General features: G+C 36.8%; 1 protein-coding gene across 4 annotated transcripts in view; it reads right to left on the reverse strand.

Moving 5' to 3' along the window:
• NLGN4X (neuroligin 4 X-linked) overlaps positions 1 to 25,595 on the reverse strand; it is a 189,659-nt gene that overhangs the window by 91,273 nt on the left and 72,791 nt on the right. The gene's annotated exons all lie outside the window — the stretch shown is intronic.

A 25,595-nucleotide genomic window follows, 5' to 3' on the forward strand; every position in this document is an offset into this window, starting at 1 on the left:
TCCTTTGATAATGAATAAAATTCTCATTCAGAAACAGATTTTCTGGGTTTACAAGTCTTCCCAGATGTATTCACAACTTATCCTACATCTTCCTCCATTCAGATAATATGTATAATCTATATATAATGTAGTCAGGTCCCATGCATGCAGTTTACCAGTGCTTGCATTTTAGGTATCCATTCTGAAGCCTCTAATGGCAGCAAAAAATTATCGACTACTGCTTAAGCTGATGCCATTCCTTTGCATTTTATATGTAATTGCTCCATCTGTCACACAGTATACCTTTAGACTCCATTTAATTTTGGGAAAGCGCTCAGTTTTCAGAAATCACACAGCACATTATTACTTGTATGACCTCCCAGTTTCACATAGAGCATGCTCAACCTTCTGGAAACTTCCAGCTCAAACTAGATTAATACAGGATTTAATAGTCATTTTCTCAATGATATGTCTTATTTATGCAGCCATTTCAATAGATGTCAAAAGCTCTTGGTTTCCCATCCCATGAGAACTATTATAATTTTACAATCAGCTTGAGCCAACACTTCATTGCAGGCTTGAGGGAGCAATAGAAAAGCAGAACTGTACTTTCCTTTCTGCACTTCTCCCAAGGCTGGTGAGTTAGCTTTACTTTGAGTCTCACTTAATACGCAAACCTTAAGCCATTTCACGTCCAAAAAGAGGGGTCTACCAGTGGGGTAGTTTAGCGGTCATAACACGGTCCCTGGCTCAAGACTATGGCCAAGGCTCTCCAGCTACCTGTATAGCCGCACCAAGAAGTTCTCATTTGGCAGATAAAGATCAAAACAGACATTTGGCATTTCAAATAAAAACAGAGGAAAATTATTATTGAGAATTACAGCTTGTGAAATTGTCTTAGAATTTGACTGTGGATCACCTAAATTAGGATAGATCACAGAGAAAGACAACATATCTATCTATATACCTGTGTGTTGATTTGAATTGTAGAAAGAGAAATATATACGTATTGTCTTGATTTAAATAACCATTATTTCTTAATTATTTACTGAATACTGGCAGCTTGTGTGTGCAATTGTGTGGGGGTGCATACAGATGTGCAAATATATACAAATACATGTACATGAAAATGATCTATATAGTTAATAGTCTTCCAGAAAGAACACAGGTTTATTCCCTGGCACTCCCTTCCCGTAAGGGTGTTAAAATGAAGTTATAATCTGTCCAAAATGTGCATAACTACAGCAAACAGCCACATTCAATGATTTCAAAGCAGTCCTTACTCATAAATTAGATGCTTTCCATCCATCTCCTAAATAATATAAAGACTTAAATTCCTACTGTTCTAGATAGTTTTTGATGTGGAAGCCAATGAAAGCTCAGAATTTTACTTAAATTTACCTGAATTAAATTTGTTTGGTTTTGTTTTAATTCCTATATTATCACTGGATAGCAGAAGACACACAATTACAGTGGCCATTATTCTGATACCATTAACGTTAACAACAGCACCACCAAAACCATTTGGGTTGCAACTGCTAGCTCTATATCACAGCAACATTTAATTAAGGAACATGTAACATAATTGAATTTGTACTCTTAATGACTCCAGCTGCAACACACGCAAAACAAAAATCTCCCAAATTCCAGACCACAGCAAATGTGTAGGTGCTGCTATATAGACAGGAAATGTTTCTTTTCAAGAAAAGATAATTAAATGACGATTTTGTGTCATATTTGAAATTGGATGGACTGTAGGAAAATACAGAAAAAATCCCTATAGAGTTTTGTGTTCCATGCATTAGCAAGGATTAAAACAAAAAGAAAATGTTATTTCACAGGCTTCTTTCAAATAGTTTTAGAGAAACAATAAAAAAATCTACATAGATACTTCTATTGCAAAAGAAATATTCTAAGGTTGAAAAAGGGGTTGTATGAAAAATATTATATTCTAATATTTCCTCAGCTCTGTACTCTACAGTGTCTATAGTTTTCAATTACATGACTGCACATACCTTTGTTTTCAGAAAAATTGTTTGCATCTCTTAGTGCATTAACTTTTCCATGTACAGAGAATGAAAGGACAAATCCTTAATATTTTACAAAATGTCAGTACTGTGTATACTGTTCCTACCAAATAAAGACCAAAATAATGACTAACCCATGCCCTAAATTATGTGCTTCCCACAAGCTGGTTTCCTGGACAACAATAAGTGCATTAAATCAGTGCATCCCTCAGTTTCACATGCTTTAAATGAGGCTATATATTCCTACAAGTTAATACAGGGCAATGGAATATATTAATTGTTTTAATATTAATTGTATTCCATTAACTAATATAGTTAATAGAATATATTAATTTATCCTGAAAAAATTATAAATCTAATAAATTTTATCTTTCATCCTGTCTTAATCTATTTTGGTACGTTTTTTACTAAAAAAAAAAATTTGCTTTGAATAAAAATTACTGAGACTAATACCTTTTAAACCTATTAAATTAAGGTTCAAGAGATTGCTTTTATTGATAGTTATTAATAGAGAAATCATTATTTTATAAGATTAATAACTAATCTAGAAATGAGGTAGCTACATAAATTCAGTAATATTTTTAATACGGATTTTTTGTTACGCAAGTTACACCGTATCTAGAACTTAAAGTCTTCTAAATACAGTACATTGCTTTGACATAACCGTCTATAATGGCTCAAAAGAAAGAAGGCATTGTGCAGTCTATCCTTTCAGTGACCTCCAACAGATAAGGGGAGTGTTTCTTGCACTTCCAGTGTAAGTCTGGAATCTGCTCTATTTGACGGAGGAATGGACTGAGCCTGCAATGCTTACTGATTGAATAATGAAAGACTCGTTAAAAAGCATAAATCTACCGTATAGTTATTTAAATTAATTCAGAGAGAAGCGCATATTTTTCTGCACAAGCACCAGGAGGAACACTGTCAGTATGAAAGTGTGGCAGTGACCTCAAATAGCTTACATTTCTCTGCTAAATTGGTGCACTTGATGAGGTGTGAATGTAAAAATGCTAACATGTCTGAGTGCACAATACTGCTATGCAGAAGCACAGAATTTGCCTTCACCCATCTCACCTCCCTCATCAGCTAAGCCATTTTGAAATTTGCAAAATATACCTACAATCTACTTTCTTAAATTACAACATTCTAAATACAGCAATCAGTTCAAAATACTGAAATGTTTAAAAATACTCTTTCCCTTTGTGTTACATATGCTGGCTCTGTGCTGGTAAAGCTCTTGGGTGCATAGTTTTAAGCATATGAGAAGTCACGTTGACTTCAATGAAAATAGCACTATGCATAAGCTTAAGCACTGTGATGAAGCTTCAGTCCTGTCCAAGGGACCAAGAACATGAGTAAGTCTACAGTAAACACTACGGTAAAGACCCAAGAACATGAGAGCCCCTTTAGGATATATAAATTGCAGTGTAATTTTCTTCAGAAGAATGTGTAATATACTGCACTGGCAAGTCAGCAGGTGTAAAATATGGGTAGAGAACATTTAGCTGCAGAGGGTCCTAAGGCTGCTAGCATAATGATTATACTACAGCTAAGTTTCCAAGAATGCGTAGGACTTTTAAGTTAGATGGCACAAATCAACATTTGTTATTACTCAAAACTCCCAAGACTAGATGTCACTACACTCTAGGTAATCTAGGTAACTAGTCTTTGCAGAAAGACTTCAGTAATGTTGATCTAACACTACATATAACTAAAGGGTAAGCACTTTCAAATAAGCTTAATAGAGTGCCTATGTCCCGTTTAAAATGAATGTGAATGAATGTCTAAAAACTGAATTAACAGACAGTTTTAATAACTAAAGGTAACTGTTATACCCTCTCTGCAGACAGGTGAACAATGCAAGACTATGCTCTGCATTTAACAACTGCTGCTGAAGTTGGTTGTGCAAAGTCTCCCTTTGAGTATCTGTAGGCACCACTGGAAGCTGTGAGCTGAATAATCAGCTCTTAAGAATGCCTCTAATTATTTGATGCAGCTATTTTAATTCTTCATTTTGAACACAAGCTCAATTTGCAGTTGCCTTTGGAGAATTCAGGAAACAATTGCGTTTGTTAATTCAGTGGATCCTGTGAGAATCTAATTTTATTCCATTGTAATAGATAATATAATACTTTGGCACCATATTCACTTCTAATTTTGATGTTTACTGGATCTCTGACATTTTGGTTTTTATCTGGGAATCACGGAAGTGTTAGTTACTGATAAGTAGGAGGTCTGTATAAGACATCCAAAGGAGATACATGCAAAAATTAATTCAGGGGTTTTTTTTAGTATTTTTGTTTGGCTTTGTTTTTTTTTAGCACATAATCCAGTGTTTTCCGTTTTTTCTCTGCTAGATTTCAGTGATATCTTCATCTACATGCAATAATGTATTAATTCCTACTAGAATTAACAATATCAAACCAGCAAAACAATTAGACTATCAAACAACTAAAATATTAATAAAAGGAGTTAAAAATTAAAAATTAAAAATTAAAAGAAAAGATGGGATAGAACGTACTATAGCTATTTTAGGCAAAACCAGATCTACGGTGGATATGATTAAGAGCTTTATAATCTGAAATATGAATATTTAATTATTCTAATACTTCTAAAAATAGTATGTGCAAGAAAAGATTTTCCCTACGATTGGATAGCAGATGCCTAGGAAATAAGGTAGAAGCTGGAAAGTAACATTCATTTAAGCATTTTATTCATTATTACTTAGTACTGAACACATATATGACTTTGCTAAACAAAAAATAGCATCCTTGTTCCAAAGATCTTACGCTGTGAGAAGACACCAAGGGAAATACTGATTTGGTAAAATTTTTGGATGGTTTCACAGAAAAATATTAGGGAAGAGGGATGAGGAAGGGGAAAGCACAGACCAAAATTGCAGCGTTCCATATTATTTATATTCTGACTGCTTCAAAGCATAAGTTCTGAGCATATTATGAAGATGTGAGATTTTATCTACAAATGTTAAAGCGGAACAAGGATCATTTTGATTCATACATGCTACATAATTATTAATTATATTAAACTAGCATCAAAACAGCTGGTCAGAATCATGATTTAAACTTTCAAACTTCAACACCACAGCATTGATCTCACTAGTATCTGATACATCTAATCTCCATTACTTGATAATATCAGTTAGCTGGTTTTGATGCATACTATGTTTGTGGATTATGTATTTTTCTGGTGGAATAATCTTATCTTTATTGACCAAAATTAATGAGAATTCATGTCTCATTTTGTTTTTTCCATTTTGTAATATTCCAAGCATAATTTAAGCTTAGTATTTTCAATGTTGGGGTTCACACCTTACTCAAAATTTAGAAAGGAACAGCAGTAACTTGTAAATTATCATTATGTGACAGAAGTAGGAAATTAGAAGGAAATAGTGCAAGTCCTGTATGGTACAGTTACTGCATTGCATGTGTCATTTGGTACCATACAGTTTTATATAATGCTATAATATCAGTATAATATAATATGATTTTACTATTCCACCTGAAGAAAGACAAGTTGAATTTTGCATTTAAAGGGAATCATATATGAACTATATAGAATCGTATGTGAAATGATACAGTTTATGTATGCAGTAACTTCTGAGAAATTAAATTCCAGTCTTCTTTGGCTAAATATAAGCAGTTCTTGTGAAAAGGAACAGGGCAAGCTTTTATTCTTTTTGTTTATTTAAGCAATATTATTGTATGTGTGCTGATGTTATCTGTTGTCATATGTACTTCAGTTCCTACAGGAAAAAAAAACAAAACAGAACTTAGTACCGCATTTGTATTCAGCTGTAAAAGAGATACGAATATTTCCTTGTCTCAATCAGTGCAATTTACAATTTAAAACACCTACCACCTATTTGAGGAAATTAACTATAATTGGCAGTTTTGCTTAGGAAAATAAGCCACGGAGCTTAAGTGTGTTGAAGGTCACTGACAAAGTGAGTTAGTGAGGTTGTCTGAAGGTAGAACTGGCACACCATCAGTCCAAATTATACCTGCCTGCATGTTGTCGTTACTCTGTCAGTCATATCACTACTGAAATACACTTACAGGAACAAAATGGAAATTCTGGCACCACAGGCAAATTTCCTACCACTAATAGCAACAACAAGAAGGTATCAGACTTAAAAACACAGCAAAAAAAGACTCCTGTGATCAAATCTCTCAGGGTATTATTTCAGTTTTCTCTGGCATTGACAAAACCTCCTGTCCAGGCTCAAAGCCTCCTGACAAAGACTATGCGGTGTAGCAGACTGAGCTTACTCTGTGCCCTTGAGATCTCCCTTCCAGTCTAAAGAACACACAATTTCTGCCAAGGCAAAATTTGAAAGGAAAAAAAGCACTATGTGAATGGTGAATTTTGTAAATTTATCCTCTGCTGGGAAAGTGATAAAAGGCAAATATCATTAGTTTAACTGTGTGTGCATGTGGTTACATATGTGTGTCTGTGACACTTGCCATGTTCTCATGCACTTTTTAACCTTCCACACCCGGATCTTTTAGCAACAAAGGAAAATGCTGAGAGTGTCCATTGCATTGTGTTTTGCTTTTCAGGTATCACAGTGGGTAATTTCATACTTCTTACCAGCAAACCTTGATAAAATTGGCCATAGAAAGTGGAGGAAAGAAAAGAAAGAAAATGAAATGAGGCAAATCATGCCCAACTAATCCAATGGCCTTCTATGATGGAGTAACTGCATCATGGGAAGAGGGAAAAACTATGGATTTCATCTACCTGGAATTCTGTAAGGTCTTTCATATGGTTCCCCGCAACATGCTTGCTGCTAAATTGGAGAGATATGCATTTCATGGATGGATTATTAGATGGATAAGAAATTGGCTGCATGGCTGCTATCCAAAGGGTTACAGGCAGCAGCTCAATGTCCAAGTGGAAACCAGCAACCAGTGGTGTCCCTCAAGGGTCCATACTAGGACCAATGTTATTTAACATCTTCATCAATGACATTGTGGAATTGAGTGCACCCTCATTGAGTTTGCAGATGGCACCAACCTGAGTGGTGCAGTTGATTCATTAGAGGGAAGAACCTTGACAGGCTTGAAAAGTGAGCCCGTGTGAACCTCATGAAGTTCAACATGGCCAAGTGCAAGGTCCTGCATCTGGGTTGGGGCAATCCCTGGTATCAATACGGGCTGGGGTATAAAGGGATTGAGAGTGGCCATGCAGAGAAGGACTTGGGAGTGCTGGTGGATGATAAAAATTGGACATAAGATGGCAATGTGCTCTCACAGCCCAGAAAGCTGATTATACCCTTGGCTGCATAAAAAGAAGCATGACCAGCATTACTGAGGGGTGTGGGGATTTTTTGTACATTTTCTAACACCTAGGACGCATTAGTTTTGGCATATGTTTAATAATTCTTGCAACAAAACTATGATGGGACATTCTGCAAAATTTACATCTAAAGTTCAGAGCAAACATCTTTCTACATTTTAGCATTTAAATAAACCTTTGCTGTCACCCACATTTTAACTCTGATGATATAATTTTCCTAGTGATCAAAGTGCATTGCCCTTATCTGTCCCATATTAACTTTACCACATTTCATTTTACTATCTCATTTCACAGGTCTCTACATAGCTTCTCTCTTCCCTTCATTATGAATTTCTGTTGTAAAAGGCAGCAATTCCAGTAACAACCCTTAATTTGTGATTCAGACTCTTGCCTTTGAAAATAGGTTCCAAATCCATTAATATCAGCAGCACAGTACAAAACAGACCATTAAAATAATTGATAGTGTTCCCTCTCTCAAGAGTAGCTCACAGATTTCCACATCAAGAAACTGACATCATCCAATAAGTTATTTTCTTCCAACTCTTTCTTCATTCCTTTACATGTTATTACATCCTTTTCTCCGCAGTGGTTAGCTGTCTAAAATGATGCTCTTACTTCTTCCTTACTAGTCTTTGCTCCTTCTTTTCCCTCATTCTTTTATTTCATGATGTTCTATTTTTTCAGTTAACTTTACCCTAAGGTCACACTCAACCACCCATAATACATACTCTACTACCCTAGACTATCATAATTAATTCAACCCCATGCTGTCTTCAGTTATTGCCCATCGTCAGCATTCAGTAATAATTGAATGCTATTTCTGTTACTCTGAATTCATATTTGTTGATCTTGCTTTGTTCTACATTTACTCTCTTTCTCTTCTCTAGGTAGCTAGTTTTACGAGAAGCAACAAGATAGTATGCATTTCTCTTGGAGTACCCAGGAATTAGATATGTAAAAGATAGTTACAATAACCCATATTTTGATAAACTGAAGTGTCAGAAGAATAAACAGTAGCACCTATATCCTTAGATGCATTAAGGATAAACCAGTATTTTATTCTCAAAAAGGGTTTGATGGTAAAATTATTGATCTTCCAGTGAAATACTTCAGTTTGTAATTAAAATAAGCTACTATAATAGAAGATTAGTAGGAACAGATAATGTGCGTATTAAAATAAAGAAAATAATTACTATAAAGAAAAAAATTACTATAGCCTAAGGAAAAGAGCAATTAAAAGCATCATAAAGCATTTAGATACATTGACAGAAAATAACCCACAGCTGTCTTTAAAGAAAAAAGCATCAGTCTTTGATCTGTTAGAAATCTTTAGGCGTCTTCATAGAATATTTTATGAAAGAAACTTGTTGATAACATTTATTTGGTTTTCAAAAAGTACTCAATAAACCTTTTTCTGTGGGAAGATGTTGAGAACATGATTATTCAAAGAGAAAGAGGTGAAGTAATGTCATGGATTAAAAACAAGCTACAGAGAGTATGTTAAATTGTAACAAGAGGTCAATTTTCAATGTAGCAAAAGATTAATGGTGTAGTGAAATATTCTCTACATTAATCTGATATTGTTTAGCATTCTGTTAATGATCTGGAAAAAGGGATGAATTATGATATTGTACAATTTTTGGTAACAGAAACTACATGAGCCAAGGCCAGAGAGAATATGAATATCTTCAAAGAGAGTTTATAAAGCTAGATAAATGATGGATGATGCTTAAGGTGATACTTTTTGAACTGAAGTCAAACACACATCTAAATGCCTACGAAATTCTACTCTACAGTCAATGGAGATAAAGAATGTCTGCCCCAGGCTAAGATGAATTGCAAAGAAGGTGTGCTTTTTTCTCTCTTTTCTCTCTGAATAAAAAAAATATGCTTAGCACAGAGATGGAGGTACCCATACAGTAGTATGTTTAAAAAATAATGGTCATATATAGTGGAAATAATAACTTGAGCCAGACACACAATTGTTAGACTCCAAGTTATCCATAACTTCCAAAGAAAAAGACTTGCACATTACCCTAATCATAGTAATGAGAACCTTAAAAAAATAGCCAAATACGACGCTCAGAATGTCACAGCATAGCACGAATTCTGAAAGTACTGTAATTTTGTACATTAATGTATAATAATTAGGTATGGCAGGTCTTATTCGGAATGATACATTCACAGTTTCATTTTCACACAGAACACAGCAAAAATAGAAAGTCTTCCATCAGTACTCTGTATTGCTGGAAGATAAAATTGGTTTTGTATGAAAAGAGATTCAATTAGAACCCTCAGTTACATCTAAGGAACAGAAAAATAAAAGGGATACCATTATTGTATTGTTCACTTATAGCATGTATGAAGTGAGACTTAACTTTTCTGTGAACACAAGGAGTGCCGAATTCTTCTAAATAATTGAATATATTTAAAAGCTATTAATCTTCAACAGCTCTACAATAGTAGATGCTTAAAAAAAGCAGTGAAGTCATAATGTACAGAAGTACCATACATTTATTAGGATTTTGTATTAACTTTTAAGCGTGTTATACCATAAAACACCAACAACTCAACAAAAGACAAAACAGACAGTTATGTCTAATTTTACTGAGCTAAGCAGGACTGCTTTATGTTCTATATTGAGCTTACAGGACAGCGATCATGAATTGTATTTCGCAGCACAGATCAGCTACAAGACTATCTGGGAACAAAATTCCAGTGAAGTTTAGTTGAGACTGAAGTCTTTTGCACCATCAGGATTCCTTACCCTGATGCACGAGACAGATGCCAATTTGAGAGAAAAGAACAGGATAAAAATTTTTGGTGTGTTCTCATACACTTTCAACTTCAGTTTTTGACGGTCTCATGGAGTAAATTGACTTTCATAACAACGTAGTTTTTCAAGATGTGACAGCAGTGAAATCAACAGCAGGTGCTCAAGTGATATTAGGATCAAAGATTGGACTTGTTACTGTCCCTTGTCCTCACCTGGAATCATTGAATCATAGAATAAAGTTTTCTGAAAGGTTTTTTTGTTTTGGTTTGGTTTTATTCCACTTTTAAAACTTACTCTGCTATTTGAACATATTCTCTTCCAACTTTAGCATCATAAAAAAAAAATACTATTTTGTTAGGGGATAAAATGTGGGCCTCTGTTCATCTTTAGAAAATTGTGCATGCTTCACAGTTGTCTTAAAAGAGACTTTCTCAAGACATAAGTGCCAAGCACACGACTACTTGTACACAAGTAGACAAAAGAAGTGCATCTTTCTTAGTTTCTAAGGTTAATTCAAATTTGCAGAGTATGTATGTGCCTGCTAACTTACTTTCAGAGTGAACATATTAATAAAAGGAATACACAAAGATCTGTCGTGAAAGAAGCGATGGGAATAGGAAGCACAAGGTAAAGCACCCTAACATCTATACAGAAGACAGGCTGCGTGCCTGCAGTGGTGTTGAGAAAAATCTATCAAGTTGCAATACGAAAAAAAAAAAAACAAACCAAAGAAAAGCTGTGAGCCTGGCACTCCTTCCCACATGCAACTGGCAACGTAAATCAAAAGTATTTCAACTCTCTGGGTTTAGATACACAATTAAAAAATTGGAATAAGGTATTGGTACCCTTCATATCTGTGAAACATAGCGTGATTATTATTTTTAAATTATCATCAGAAGTCTACGATAACTGACAAAGAACAACTGTATCTATATGTACATAGAAAAAAACCCCAAAACACATCTATCTTTCAAGGACTGAGGCTGCGCTGACAATAATTAGAATGGAGAATAAAAGTAAGACATGAGCATTCACTGACTGGCAACAGGGGTGGGTCATTAATTACTAGACAAAGAATGACAGCACATTCCTGGAAAGGGGAAGAGGGACACAAGGGAAGGCTGGTGTTTCTTTATATCTCCAATGTATCACGACGCTTACATCATGCTGCGTTGGGTTACATCATGTTACGACTAGTGATGTAACCCGTCGCAATGCAATGCACACATCGCATTCAGTCAGCACTTTTTCAGCTTGTCCACATGATCACCATGGCCAAGAGAGGTTTGGTTGTGTTGACTAACAGGTTACTGTCAGGTGTTTCACACTTACTATAAGTGTGTTTCCTCTTTAAGGGTAAAATATATCATTCTGTTCAATCAGAGTTTCTTATTTTTTTTTTTATGGAATGCGTTAAATAGGTCTTTAAGGTAGGCTTTAGGGAAAGGTTTTACTATATGGCATGGGTGTAATGCTCTTTTACTACCAAGTCAGACTTCAGGTGTAGGTGAAGAAATTATTTCCATGCAGCAGCAGGCTGCTGAAGGTATCAAAACAGCCCCATCACCAGTGTGTCCAATGCAAATGCTGGAGTCTGTAGCAGCTAAACTGTGACTGGCGGTGGAGCTGGTGCCCAGCAGAGTACTCAGCGAGCTGGGGCAGCAGCAGCAACTCTGATTAGAGCCAAATATTGCACACCACCTATAATAATTTGCCTAATTGATAAGACTAAAACCAAGCAAGCCTAAACTTTGTCTCAGCTTAACTCTTCTTTTATTTTCTTTGCCTAGCCTTGATGCCAGTCCCTAGTGCTTGAGCAGAAGCATTTGGATTTAGCTATGGGCAAGTTTCCCAGATATGTTCTATTTGAAAATGTGATATTTTTCACTGTTGTTTTCACTGTTATAGACCACGTAAAGTTCGTTACTTCCCAATTTTTTTTTTCCATGCTACCCCTTGGGAAGTACTCTTTTTTCTAAATGTTTAAACATAGGAGAGATGAATGGCATATTCACAAAACCATTAACTTTTTTATTAATCACATGGTCCTTAATACTCAAGTTTAGATGGAGAAATGGCCATTAGCATAGGATGCAAAAAAAATGGCATCTGATGTCATATGACAGTATGCTCTTGCTTTTTCTACTGCAAGATTTGAGAATAAATTATGTCTAATCTACTGAACACACTGCATTTTCACTGTTGTTTTTGTTTACATTCTGCTTAACTTTGCAAAAGGTGTATACAGAGGGTGTTTAGAGTCTTGCCAATCTTCTACTCTGCTCTCCACCTTGCACACTTTGCTCATAGCTTGCACAAACACACACACACAATACCAGATAATATCAGTTTCTCTTGAAGAATTGGTTGTAAATGAAATATCTTTTAACGTTGGGCTTTAATTTAGATGTGAATATTCATCCTGTTCCATTGGCAGTTATAGTCATGAAAGCATTTACAATTTCTTGACTAAATCCCACCCTTTCTGCATCTTCTGTCATCTGCTTATTACTGTCTTCTTGCTAGAAGCTAATTCAACTATACATGTGATCTCTCCAGAGCTCATCTCAGACAAAAATATGTCAAGTTAACAGAGAACAACTCTTTAAACTGATTAAGCTAAAACACTCTGACTGAAATGGGTTATGAGACAATCATCTCAGTAGCTTCACTAGCAAAGGCAGCAATTGCTGTCTTGGAGGGTGACAAGCAGTGACTTTGTTTGCTGGTACAGCTGCAGTAGGAAAAGAATGTATCCGCTTCTCTGAAATATTTAAGCAGGTGAGAAGTCATTAGCAGAGAAGGAAGGATTAAGAATTTGCTAGAACACTAATTCAATCTCTAAGAAAGGAGTTGGAAAGCAGAGTGCTTTTATGAATATACATAAAAGAGTGCTTTTATGTCATCAGGAAGCAGGAGCTACAATTAACAGTAGAGTAGATCCTAACGAGAGACAAGCCTCACGACACTCACTACCGTTGATTCTCAAAAATATGTGACTAGAAGTTGCAAAAGAAATATTTCATCTGATTTCTGTTCATATTCTTCCCAGTTTTTCTCTTTTAATGACAAGAAATGCTATATGTAAGTCAAATCAAATACCCTGTCTAAAAAAAAACAACTAATGAAATGCCTAGAATCAGATCACAACACAGTGAAAGTGACTAACTATGATAACAAAAGAAAGACAAGCACATTTCAGGAATGGTGTCTTGATTCTGGTACTTCAGAAAAGTCTATATACATATCAGGCATATATCCCCTCTGAAATCAAGACAATTTGGAGTCAGTTTTACTGAAAGTAGAATAAGAATAAAGGGTTACATCTTAAATGACCCATGCTAAAAGGAAAAAAAAAAAGTAATGTAAATACAGTGGCGTGGGCAGAGTAATTGTATTAATATGGGTAGTTTTATGTGCCGAATACAATCTTTAGATGCTGTGTTTGAACAGCAATCAATTTTTAACTCTGCTGTGTTAAAATAACAGAATCCCTGAAGCAGGAAGGGAAGAAAAAGGGGACTGAGCTTGAAGGTTGTCCCTAAGGCACTACACCTTCCAGGGCTACTTCTGGGACAGTGCTAATTATGCATTAGCTTTCACTCAAGGCTTTGCCTAAAGGCACAATGTAGCCATAAATAATTATTCTTATCATCGACTCAAGCAAAGACTCATTCTTTTCTAAAGCAAGAATGTTAAACTCTGAATCAGGTCCGAATCCCATAAAGATTAAGTAAGCTGAAAAGTCTTCCTTTGTAGTTTATCTAAAGCCTTTAAAGGAAAAATGTAGGTTTATGGATGAACTTCCTCTAAGGCTTGCGCTAAAACATCTACATTTCCTTAAAATTAATAGGACAATTCATTCTGAAATCTTCTGTCACCTTAGTGAAAAGTACTATGCCCTTCCTGCATCCAAGCAGGAAGGACTCATGACAGGAAAAGCCAGTCATAATAATCAGGCTTCTACTAATGAGAAATACATAGAATCTAGCAGAATGAAAACTTCAGTTGTTCAGGAGTTACCCACAAGAGAAGTCATTGGCAAAACGACGTCTTGCTTAATGAAGTTTCTAGTATCATATTTCACCTTTGAAATGGAAAAAAACAGGTGGAATATACAGTCTGAGACTAGACTCTATGATGCAGAAGTTGCAAAATTGCACCCTGCCATAAGAAAATCAATTCTGAGTAGATAAGTGTATTCTTCTTTTTATCGATGACTATTTTTTCACAGATATTTGTTCATAGTCACATTCACATATTTGCAAACTAACCGTGATGTCAAATGTATTTGAAATTTAAAACGAAGTACATCAATAGCTGAGGTACAGAAGGGCCACGTGGAACCTAATAATGCCTTTAAAAATTCCAGGCTTATGAATTTTTGACCCCACCACAAATTTTTTTGTGTAATGTGATTTACTACCTTGAATGCTGTAGATATACTCTTTTCACTTCATGTACTCTGAATAGAACACTGAAAATTGTTTATCCTAAATTATTACATTGTCATTATTTTCACTGCTCCAATACTGAAGTCCTAATCCCTATTTTAAACACGACAGTCTTCCTGTTTGTTGCACTTGTAGAAATGCATTTTCATGTAAGTTTCAAAAACAACTACTGGCTTTAGGATAGGCATAGATTGCATTCATTAACATTATGAAACAATATGTCTGTTTCCACATGAAGTATCATCATTATTTTTTTGTAGATGTAGAGAGATGAGGACTATTTTATCATATCCATTTGCTGTAATAAGACAATATCGGACAAAAAGTAGGCCTTCAACAGCTTGGGAAAAATGAACTATCAAAGGTCAGTTAGTACATTAAAATCCTGCCTCCTCAGTCCTCATTAAATTTAGCATCTTCTCTTTTCTATTGTATGCACCACATGAGTGTGTGCTTGGGGATCCTAAAAGTTCTAAGAGGGTTAACAGGTAGTGGAGAGGCAAATAGGTTATTTATTTTTTGGTCCTTGCTTACCGTCAGTACAACCAGGCATAATGGGAGCTTTTCCATAAGACCTGTTAGGGTGACTGTCATATTTACTCTAAAAACATTGTTAGAATGAGAAACCATAAGTATGTCCAGGGACTGCTTGTTCCATTGCTTATACATACTGCAAATGGAGACCTTGAAATGATACAAAGGAAAGCATGAGTTTAACAAAGAACTGTCATTTCAATTCCACCTGCACTTTAAAAAAGAAATAAAAATATTAAATTACTATAAGAAGAAACTGCACATCTTGTGGTGCTTACTCCTTACTTCTGGTAGTCCATTAAAATAAATGGGATACCTATAGATAAATAGAAATTATTTTCTAGGGACTGATTCTTGAAGAAGCTATTTTAACAGCAGAACATGGTCCCAAAAATCCCTAACAATATACCATGTTGCTCATGTAAGTTACCCTTAATTAGCAGCACTGAAGTCCCTTTCCGAAGTTGCTATACATGACTGGAAGAGAACGTGTAGAAAGCAGACAGCAAGTCCTACCAATAGGAGCTTAATTCACAGTTCAGGTAATAAAAAAAAAATAACCATTTTCACATGAAACCTCTGATGAGACATCCCTGATGTGGTGTACAAAGAAAGAAATGCTTGTTCTTCTTGACTACCTTCCTTTATCGCCTGGTTGCCTCCGATCACGCTGCAAGACACTAGCTTCAGGCCTGTTCCCTTGGGAATTCATTCCAGAAATAGCGTGATGGCCAAAAGCTGCTGTCATGTTTATTTTTTAAAATCCGGGACAACTTAATCAAAGTCCATATGTGGCACACATGATAGAAAAACCTGGCTACATCTAATGTTACATAAAGTAGTTCTATTGCCTGGGGGACAGGAATTGAACAGGAAACCAATGACCTGTCAGAAACACTTCAGAAACACTAGGTAAGCATTCAAGCAAACTTCAGAATAAATGGTCATAGCAGACTATTTTCATGCTTTATTCTATGTTCAAAGGCACAAGAAAGAGTCAGAGAGCAACAAAAGTCAGAAATCCATGCACAACTACATAAACTACTCATTCAAATGAACTGGAAACCTGCAAAATATTAATTTAAAGAGAAGAAATAAAGAATATCAGTAAAGAAATAGCTTAATTAAAATAACAAAAAGAGCACACATAATGACACTTTCATTATTTTTTCAAAACATCCTGAACAGCTATAGAGCTTCTGACCAAAATTTGCTCAGAAAAAGTAAACTGCATATCATTAGATCTTGTGGCTCTTGTGATTCATGTGAATCCTCAGTTAAGGAAGTTATGTTTGGTTTCTCCAGTGTATGGCTGATGTAATAAGTGTGACAACTGGGAGTAGCCTCAAGTCCAGGCTCCAGATTTCACGTCCTTAACTGTTTTGTATTTTGTTCCTACAAATACCAATGACTCTGTCTTTGTGAAGATGGTTTAATACCTAATTAAACTCAAAGTGAGACTTCTGCTCTCTTGGCATATACTACATATTTAGTTACTAGGAATAGCCTGAAATCAATATAATTCCTCACAGAAGTAAATAGTTACTGTGCAATGCTAGAAAAAAAACCAAAAGGACTAAGGAGCAGAGAACTAAGACCTAGTTATCTATGTATACTTACAGGCTTCAAAATTTTGAATTTCAAAACCCAATTTAGGCCCCTAAAAAAACCCCAAAAAACTGAGCCTCAGTGGGCACTAGAGAGGGGAAGCCTCTCCAGGAAACAATTTATGCAATACGTGATAGGCAGGATTTATGAGCCCTCATTAAGTAGTTTAGTCCTAAACCATGTACCTACAATTCTTTTCTAAACATAGTTTCTAATGTCCAGCCTGTTACTTAAAGAAAAAAACACCAGCAATGGTTTACCAGCAAATGGTAAACCATTGACTAGATAGAAACTGAAAAAAACAACTTTGAAATATAATGCTAAAATGCAGATTAGCTTTCGGAAGAGTAACATAACTTGTAAATAAAAAGGTTACATTGATAAATATATAATCCAGGCAACACACAAAAGTTTTAAATGTGGGGAAAAATAAAATGGCTTTGAGTCCAAACAGGCTAGCACCAAACAGGCTTATTGGCGACTAGAAGCAGAAAAACTAGATCACGTTCTTCCTACCCAAGCCAATTAGCTCTGCTAAGTGGCAAGAACATTAAGTTTAGGTAGAGCAACTCATTATGATCCCCACACAGCACTGCACACTGTAGATATAGAGGTTTATTTGAGGTAAGCTTGGGGTAAGCTTAGGGTAAGCATAGGAATATTTAAAACAGTATTGTATTTTATAATGACAACATTCTCTCAAGGTTTTGCCTCTAGTAGCTCAACCTTATTTGTATTATATTCATTCTCTGAAACACCTTATATTTCTGAGGGTAGCTTTTATATATATGTGTGTGTATAATTTCATGTGATTATTAAAGTAGCCTCTTTAAACAAAATGAAGACATTTAAACTCTCCAACTAACAAACAGATTCTTTTCTTTTTGATGGCATCTGCTTTGAATAATTACCAGGAATTTGCCAGTATCAAATATGCAAAAAAAAAAAAAGAAACCAAAAAAAAAAACACTGCAGGAGAAAAGAAAAAAATCCATTTTATTACAATATTACAGATGTACATTTTTTGTTACAATTTAATGAAACAATACAGTGGTACAACAATGGCTTTCTTTACCAGGTACAACCGAGGTAAATGTAGTATTAGTTTAAATGTATACCTGCATACAGAGTAACACATTTCTAATGACTCTCTAATACTGCCAAAGTGAATTACCAACTGGTAATTAACTCAACTGGTTTATTTCATGAAATGAATTATTATTTTTTCTACTTATTGTGAACAAGAAAAAAAAAAAATTAAAGCAGATTGGTTCCTCTCTTTCCTTTGTAAAAACAAGCTGCAATATTACAAAAATTTAGTCATAGAAAAATATGGTTCAAAGCCTAAACTTGCACTACAATTTAGATTTCCAAATAAAAATTCATTAAGTCTACCTTAGGTAGCTTTTTACTTGGTCTTCAGACGTAATAAATAAATAAATAAATAAAATAAAATATATACAGTTGTGCAAACTCAGCTAAAATAGTTCAACATGACTGAAAATGCACCGCCAAAATATAAGCTAATGAATTTGAATTCACCTCATCCGTATCGGTCTATTCCTATTCCTCAGAGTAAACACACCATTTATTTATCTGTATTATTTTCAGACAGCTTCAGACCAATGAAGTCTCAAATGCCATGCCCTTTTGGTAATTCTCAGTGACAATCAACCTGGCCTCACAATCCCCTGCACTAATTATAACCTCACACACCACTGACACTGAGCTGTACTTAGGAAATGAATCTGCAAGGCGGTCTGCGGTGAAAAACTCATGCCTGGGGTGCACGTCCACTGACCCCTGCCCGGAACTACACATCTATGCTAATCATGCCGTGAGCCTTTCCACCACAGCTGACTGTATTTAGGACTTCATGTGCAGGCTTCATGCAGGGTCTCACATTTCTTTTTAATTTTTAATGTTGAGAAGTCTGAGGAAATCTCAGACTTTCTGATATAAGTTCTTGTGTAACAATCAAAAGATAAATTCTACGTCCAGTCAGAGAGATACGATTAAACAGCAGAGAAGGGTGCCACATAGGCATGAAGGACACACCTTCAGAATATCCTCTTAAATCTACAGTGTCCTGCTTCACCCAGTTTTGGCTAGCGTTCATTTTTGCAGAAACACCTGCAACATTTGAGTTGAACATTTGTACAAAGTTACCATCCTGACAATCTTTCAAGGAAGCTGATATTCCCACAATGGTTCAGGTGTCTTTTTGTAATACTGGGTACTTGCTACAAAAAGAACTATCTCTGAAAATGCGATGTAGCTAAAATGAATTTTCCAAAACATCTGACATATAGTTACATCATTAGCATTATCACTGTGTTCAGTTTGGTCAAGGACAATGTAATAACAAGCAAACTCTCGTTATGTCATACCTTTGCTTTTCAAAATAGGTAATGGTAAGCAAACTTTCGGTCCAAAATTTAACAAGGATTTATCCTTAGATCTCAGTAGATTTATCATTGAGAAAGTAATGAACTATTTTCTTATTCTAATTACGCCATTAAAACTCTTTTCTATGCAAAATGCATAGAAAATGCTGTTACTCTGCTATTTTACTTAAGGTTCTAGAATAGAAAGAAAGAGTCCTTTTGGGACTATTCTACATCGAATGTTGTTATTTATATGATACTGCTCTTCTTACTTCACAGGCAAACAGTAAACGTGGTCACGGGGAGTTTTGCTGCTCTCTGTTAGTTATTAGTGCTAACCGATACTACCCTGTATTCCATGTGTGTTGAAAATTTCCTGGTATTTTTTTTTATACTAGAGTACATATGTTATTCTTTACAAATAACAACTCTTTTATCAAGCTTACTAGTTACACAAATTGGTTGGAAATGTCTAGAACTCAACAGTGTGAATGACAGTGTTGAGTGTGTATGGATAAAAATCAAGGGGAAGGCCAACAAGGCAGATATCATGATGGGAGTTTGTTATAGACCCCCTAATCAGGATGTAGAAACCGATGAAGTATTCTATAAGCGGCTGGCAGAGGTCTCGCGATCATCTGCCCTTGTTCTTGTGGGGGATTTCAACTTCCCGGATGTCCGCTGGGAATACTACACAGCAGAGAGGGAACAGTCCCGGAGGTTCCTGGAGTGTGTGGAAGACAACTTCCTAACACAGCTGGTGAAGGAACCTACTAGGGGAAGTGCCCTACTGGACCTACTGTTTGTTAACAGAGAAGGTCTTGTGGGGGATGTAAAGGTTGGAGGTCGTCTTGGGCAGAGTGACCATGAAATGAGAGAGTTTTCAATTCTTGGTGAAGGGAGGCGGGGAGCCAGCAAAACTGCCACCTTGGATTTCCGAAGGGCAGACTTTAGCCTGTTTAGGAGCATGGTTGAGAGTGTCCCTTGGGAGGCAGTTTTGAAGAGCAAAGGTGCCCAGGAAAGCTGGTCATACCTCAAGCAGGTGCTCTTAGAAGCACAGGAGAAGGCCATCCCCATGTCCCGAAAGACGAGCCGACGGGGAAGAAGGCCAGCCTGGCTAAATAGAGAGCTTTGGCTGGACCTCAGGAAAAAAAGGAAGGCTTACATTCTCTGGAAAAGGGGCTTAGCAACTTATGAGGATTATCAAGATATAACAAAGGTATGCAGGGGGAAGATTAGAAGGGCCAAAGCTCAATCAGAACTCAGCTTGGCCACTGCAGTTAAAGACAACAAGAAGAGATTTTTCCAGTATATCAACAGAAAAAGGAAAACTAGGGAAAATATAGGTCCACTGATGAATGAGACGGGTGCCCTAGTGGTGGAAGACACAGAGAAGGCAGAGTTACTGAATGCCTTCTTTTCTTCGGTCTTCACTGATAAAGCCGTCCCTCACGCATCCCATACCCTGGAGGCAAGGGGGAAGGTCTGGAGAGAGGAAGATTTTCCCTTAGTTGAGGAGGACCGGGTCAGAGACCACTTGGCCAAGCTGGACATTCATAAATCCATGGGCCCTGACGGGATGCACCCGCGAGTGCTGAGAGAGCTGGCAGATGTTATCGCTAGACCACTCTCCATTGTCTTTGCAAGGTCATGGGGAACAGGAGAGGTGCCTGAGGACTGGAGGAAGGCTGACATCACTCCAATCTTCAAAAAAGGCAAGAAGGAGGACCCAGGGAACTACAGGCCGGTTAGTCTCACCTCTGTCCCTGGGAAGGTAATGGAGCGACTCATTCTGGATGTCGTCTCCAAACACATAGAGGAACAGGAAGTTATTGGAAGTGGTCAGCATGGATTTACCAAGGGCAAATCATGCCTGACCAATCTGATAGCTTTCTATGATGTTATAACGGGTTGGCTGGATGAGGGGAGAGCCGTAGATGTCATCTACCTTGACCTTAGCAAGGCTTTTGACACTGTCTCCCATAACATCCTCATTAGGAAGCTGAGGAAGTATGGGCTAGACGAGGTGACAGTGAGGTGGATCAAGAGCTGGCTGAGTGACAGAACCCAGAGGGTTGTGATCAGCAGCACAGAGTCCAGTTGGAGGCCTGTAACGAGTGGTGTCCCTCAGGGGTCAATACTTGGACCAATTTTGTTCAATATATTCATTAATGACCTAGATGAGGGGACAGAGTGTATCCTCAGCAAGTTTGCTGATGATACCAAGCTGGGAGGGGTGGCCGACACTCCAGAGGGCCGTGCTGCCATCCAGCGTGACCTGGACAGGCTGGAGAGCTGGGCAGAGAAGAACCTAATGAGGTTCAACAAAAGCAAGTGTAGGGTCCTGCACCTGGGAAGGAAGAATGCCAAACACCAGTATATGTTAGGGGCGGACCTGCTGGGAAGCAGCTCTGAGGAGAAGGACCTGGGGGTCCTGGTAGACAGCAAATTATCCATGAGCCAGCAGTGTGCCCTTGTCGCCAAGAAGGCCAATGGAATCCTGGGCTGCATAGGGAAGACTGTGGCCAGTAGGTCGAGGGAGGTCATTCTCCCCCTCTACTCTGCACTGGTGAGGCCACAACTGGAATACTGTGTCCAGTTTTGGGCTCCCCAGTTCAAGAGGGACAGGGAACTACTGGAGCGAGTCCAGCGTAGGGCAACCAAGATGATTATGGGATTGGAGCATCTCCCTTATGAGGAAAGGCTGAGAGAGCTGGGACTCTTTAGCCTGGAGAAGAGAAGGTTGAGGGGGGACCTGATTAATGTTTACAAGTATCTAAAGGGTGGGTTGAAGGAGGACGGAGCCAGGCTCTTTTCAATGGTTCCCAGCGACAGGACAAGGGGCAATGGGCACAAGCTAGAACATAGGAAGTTCCGTTCAAATACACGGAAAAACTTCTTTACAGTGAGGGTGACAGAGCACTGGAACAGGCTGCCCCGGGAGGTTGTGGAGTCCCCTTCTCTGGAGACTTTCAAGACCCGCCTGGATGCAGCCCTGAGGGATGTGCTTTAGGCAATCCTGCTCTAGCAGGGGAGTTGGACTAGATGATCTCTAGAGGTCCCTTCCAACTCTGAAGATTCCGTGATTCCGTGATTCCGTGAAACATCCCATGACAACCAGGATGGAAGGTCTTCATTCTTGTGACTGCCATATGCATAGCTGGTCTAGAATTTTTCTGAGAAAGGCTGTAATATTTACTTCACAATCACATATTTCACTTGGTTTCATAGGCCAAAAAGCCTCCTGGAATGATGCCTCTCCTCTACAAATAATTGTGCTGTTAATTAATTTCAGTTCCAATTTCGATGCCTTGTGTTGATAAAAGTTTCGCAAAAAACATCTGCAGTCTGAATAGCAGAGATCCAAGCTAATGTTGCCTCTGAGTAAAGCAAGGACTGACTCAGGAACTCTTCTTTCTCTACTTCAACAATTGGCAGTGCAACCAGCGTGACAATATTAACCAGTCCAGCCCAGCTGGTGTGTAAGTCAGGTCTACCCAGAATGATGCCTTCTCTTGCTGCCTTGAATTGCAGGGATGTGGAAAGATCTGGGAATACTGTGAAAGGCAGGGAGTTGACTAGCAGACCAAAAGTACAAATGCCTAAGAAACAAGTATTATTTTTTTTGTATCCAAATGATTATTATTTATTATTACTATGTAAGAGCTCTCATAACACTAAATACTAGAGACGGCAGGGGCAGCGAAAAGGCACAGTTCTCTGTTCTCACAAATTTCATCTGTTAACATACACAAATTAAGACATGGTGATTCCACAAACCATATTAAAAGCTCATTCCAACTTGTGTTATGAAACCCTTTTTTCTGATTTTCTTTTGCTTTTATGTTTTTCTTATTATACACAATGGTAGTAGTGTTTCACTCACACAGTTTAGCATTGGTGGCCCACACAAAATCTGTTGGCAGCAAAGAAACAATACTATCCACACAATGGAAGGGTGAAAATGCATTAAATATTTGTACTGCATTGGACTAAAGCATAAAAATTGTACAATTAAAATTGCCAGGGAAGAAAGAAAGTCTTATTTATATAGTATTTAAAAAAAAAAGAAGAAGAAAACAAGATTTAATGAGAAATAGAGTGAGAACCGAGTGCAATGAAGTTTACCTATATTCTAACAAATACGTCAAGAAAAGGAGTCAATTTTAAAAGTGGCAAGACAGAAAAAACCTGAAGACTTGAGGTAGAATTTGATAGTGTCAAAGGAGGTTTAAAAGAAAAAGAAATTTATCTTAGCTGCTTTTGTAATTGATATGGCTTATATTGAAGTATTTACTTCTTCAAAACTTTAAACTTTCTTGCTGAGGTAATTTCATTTCCCACACTTAGAGCTAACAATAGGTAAGTATTACAGAACAAGAAATTAGAAACTAGATATCTTCCTCCCCCAAAAGCACCTGAACAACACTTTCTATGATGCTGTCTAGATCAACAAACATTCAACAATCTGATGCCCTTGAAATGGAAATGACTAAGAAAAGCCACTCTGGAATACTCCATTGTAATGTGGTTGAAGCACTTTCCTCGTGTGAGGAACATGTGGATTCATTATCCCTTAGCAGAGGAAACAGACGGATTGCCTGCCATATTCCAGATGTATGCCTTAAATGTTGATAGTGAACAAAGAGAATCCACTGCTTTTCTGTTCTCCTCTTACCTGAATCCACCCCAGAAATAAAGTGTTAAAGGTTGAGAATATTTGCTTTTAAACCTAATATTAGCCTAAAGGCTACAACATAGTTCATACCATAAACATGTGCAATGCAACAAAGGGACTTTGCCCCTTGGTGGCAAAGCTGTAAATAAAATACAAATCAAAAACTATTTCTCCCATTTTAGGCAACCACTATTTAACTCCTAAAATTCAGGTTTGCTAAGGCAAACCCACACCATTGGCATTAATACCTCTGTAGTCTGCATATGCACCAATAATAGCACAATGAAATCACCATTTATAGGATTCATTACACTTAGGATTTATTTGACATACTTTGAAATAATATAATCTTAACACAGAATAAAACTTTACTCTGTACAACAATGCTTTTTCTTCTACTTTGATATTATTAATTCCAATTTATTCCACACATGCTGCTTTGACCCTGTCAGTAGAAGAAATACATCAAATTTCCAAGAAATGAAGCTGAGTAGACATGGCAACAACAACTATAATCTATGGTCACAGGTACATTTCTCCTCTGACACTCGCCTCTAAGCCTGCTGAATATCCCCTGTGCCGTCTCACACACGCTTCCCATAGGATGACTGAAATTTTTTCTGTTAGGAATGTTATTGTCTAGCCACACTGGGAATGGGAAGGTTATCATCTAGCCACCCAACAAGCATTTTCTGAATCACTGAAAGAAAAGATACTAAAACTGTGTTTTAAAGTTTTTCAAAAAATAATCTAACTCATAAAGCCTCTACTATTATATTTTATATCATGAAACCCTGTGAGCCCAATGACTTGAATTACCCTAATGCATACCATACAAGGACATATTCCTGATATGACTAATACCCTTTCACTTTCAGTAAGATATTGTTACAAGATTGAGTTGCTCTTACTGATAAAAAATACAAAATAAAATAAAATAAATTATAAAATAATAAAATAACAAAATTGGGATGCTTGAAGTATTCAAAGTAGTCTCACTTCAAAGTCTCACCCCTTCGTTCTTCTTATGCCTTTTCTGTTACATTAAGGGGTCTCTTACTGCTTATTATTTTCTCCCCGTGAAGGACTTAAACACTGTAATCAAGTCACTTGCAATCTTCTTTTTGGTAAACTAAACAGATCGAGTCCTTTAAGTCTTTTGCTGTGAGGCATTGTCCCTGTCTCTTAAGTCGCCCTTTTCTGAATTCTTCAGTCTTACATATTTTTTAAAAATGCAAGCCCTATAAGTGTCCTAAAGAATACTGAGATTTAAAATACCGACTGAAATAATTGTTGTTGTATTTCACGATAATAAAATACTAAAATAATGACTAGAAAAAGAAAAAAATGCAATAGCTTCCAAGTATATCAAATTGGAGCATAAATCTGACAAGTCACATGGCTACTAATATACTAGTTATTGGAATATACTAATTATTGGCAATAACACAAGGACTTCCTACCTGGCATTCATTCTGCTTATTGTGAAGCTAAATTTAGATCTACCTTTGTCAACAAAAAAGATCAGTACCAGCATTATACGCTCTGTGGTTGTTTAAGCAGAAAACAATTGGGGGAGGGGGAAGGAGTAAAAAGAGAAATTTTATTTATATCCAAATACAGTAAATTGAAGATTTCATTAAAAAATGACAGAATTAATTAAATTAAAGAAAAGCCTTCCTAAAAGCCAGCTAAACTGCCATACAACTTGGATACTGCTCTGCAGGCTTTGAGCCTGTTAGTCTGCTAATTTAAAAGGTTTAAACCTATTTGTTGCTAATGACTGTGCTATGCTGACAGCTCTAAAGACAGAAATATTCCATTTATCTGCAG

Source organism: Rissa tridactyla, chromosome 1, assembly GCF_028500815.1.
Source record: "Rissa tridactyla isolate bRisTri1 chromosome 1, bRisTri1.patW.cur.20221130, whole genome shotgun sequence".
NCBI classification, from domain to species: domain Eukaryota; kingdom Metazoa; phylum Chordata; class Aves; order Charadriiformes; family Laridae; genus Rissa; species Rissa tridactyla.